Genomic DNA, 2,485 nt, shown 5'->3' with positions numbered 1-2,485 from the left:
AAGAAAATCTTCATAAATTCACTTTCTACTTTTGATAGAATTTCTGGATCAGGAACAAATATCCACTCGATTTTAACAGTTCTAGTTAGTATTGGTCAACAGACTCGTATATCTGTCCATATGTCAAGTGGCCAGCCTATCTACTTAAATATGCATCGTTTTATCATTCTCTATCTTTGTCTCCTCAGTTTGTTTAGCAGTGGATCTACCTGTCGACTTATGTTTTTAATTCTTCTATGTTTTTATATCTTTTTATGAAAGGTCACTGTGCCTGCCTGGCTGTTCGTTCATCACCTTAGAGATATTGTCTTTCTCCTCCTCCTTATTATCCTTCATCGTTTCATCATCGCCGCCTCTCCTCTTTCTTTCTTTTTTTTCTTATCTTCCCTTCCTTTACTTCATATCATATATATGATAAATCAATAAGACATGCTATTCATAGGAAATTATTAATGTTGTAGGTCCAAGTATTGTAATGGCAGACCACATGGTAACGCAAATTTTTCGTGCTACATATTAATGTCATTCAATATTTAATCATGGAGTCATTTAAAAAAAAACAACAGAGGCTAATGATTTGCCACAAAAGTCTTGATTTAATAGATATTAACATTCACTTCATATACAGGAATAAATGAAACTGAATTTCCCGAAATAATTTGGCAATGGAATGGTCATACCCAAAGAGCCTCAGTTCGCTTCAGACATTCTGAATATCGAAGTAGGATTGATAAAATTAATTGATTTTGTAAAGGATGTTTGCATTTTTTAGCTAGTAGAAAATATAAAAAAGTAGCTATGAATTTCTCAATTTGGGTCTGATAGTGAATTACTCAGATGAGAAAATACTGACTGTATGAAACTTGATACAAATATCAATTATTGTTTGCGTCGTTTTAGGAAGGACTTCAGCTGAATGTTCTGTAAATCTAAAGAAAATCTTCACGAATTCACTTTCTACTTTTGATAGAATTTCTGGATCAGGAACAAATATCCACTCGGTTTTAACAATTTTGGTTAGTATTGGTCAACAGATTTAGGTTGAGATAAGGAGCGAATTGTTTCTTCTTTATTTCTGCTTCACTTTGGCTTTATTCGCATATGTCCGTATGTCAAGTGACCAGCCTATCTACCTAAATATGCATCGTTTTATCATTCTCTATCTTTGTCTCATCAATTTGTTTAGCAGTGGATCTACCTGTCAACTTATTTGTTTTTAATTCTTGTTTTTATATCTTTTTATGAAAGGTCACTGTGCCTGCCTGGCTCTTTGTTCACCACCTTATAGATATTGTCTTTCTCCTCCTTCTTATTATCCTTCATCGTTTCATCATCGCCGATTCTCCTCTTTCTTTATTTTTTTCTTATCTTCTCTTCCACCATCCTCTTCCTTTTCTTCATATTATATCATATATATAATAAATCAATAAAACATGATTTTCATAGGAAATAATTAATGTTGTAGGTCCAAGTATTGTAATGGCAGACCACATGGTAACGCAAATATTTCGTGCTACATATGTATTAGTCATTCAATATTTAAAAAGCCAACAGAAGCTAATGATTTGCCACAAAAGTCTTGATGTATTAGATATTAACATTCACTTCATATACAGGAATAAATGAAACTGAATTTCCCGAAATATTTTGGCAATGGAATGGTCATACCCAAAGAGCCCTCAGTTCGCTTCAGACGCAGTTACTGGGACGCAACTTCTGAATCTATAGAAACACACCAACTGGAACAACAATGTGACAGAAGTCAAAATTTACCAACGAGAAAGTTAGGTTATCTGGAGAGGATCCCTGTCTCTTCTTCTTATGAGTGTGTGTGTGTCTACATATGTAGACACACTCACATACACACATCTCTCTGTCTCTGTCTCTCTGTATATATATATATATATATATATATATATATATATATATATATATATATATATATATATATATCTATATATATGTAATATTCATACTTTTATTTCTTTCATCATTATTTCATATTATCATTTACAAATGCAATTATTTTTGTTATCTCAGTATATATCTATGTTATGTCACAAAGAAAAGAAGAGACTAAGATCGAAGACAGTCGGAATATAGAAAAATGATCGATAAAACTCATCGTATTCTTAATGTTGGAATATAAAAAATCAACAACACTAGCCATGACTTCCTCAATCTGGATCTAACACTCAATTATTCAGATGAGAAAATATTGATAATATGAAACTTGATACAAATGTCAGTTCCTTTTTCCAGTGGGTTCTCAAGGTTCTGGGCCAGCGTCTTCGGCCTTGGGTCAAGATCAAGAGCGAATTCTCTCTTCTTTAGTCTTGCCTAAATTTGAGTCTATTTGTCTATCTTATCTGTCTGTTTCTCTTTATGTTTGTTTGTTTGTTATCTTCATCTTTCTGCGTTGCTGTATCCATTAATGATAGATCATTGCGCCTCTCTGTCTATATATTTATTCAAATTTTATCAT

The sequence above is a fragment of the Penaeus vannamei genome, chromosome 8 (assembly GCF_042767895.1).
Source record: "Penaeus vannamei isolate JL-2024 chromosome 8, ASM4276789v1, whole genome shotgun sequence".
Lineage (NCBI taxonomy): Eukaryota > Metazoa > Arthropoda > Malacostraca > Decapoda > Penaeidae > Penaeus > Penaeus vannamei.
This window is presented reverse-complemented; position numbering follows the sequence as displayed.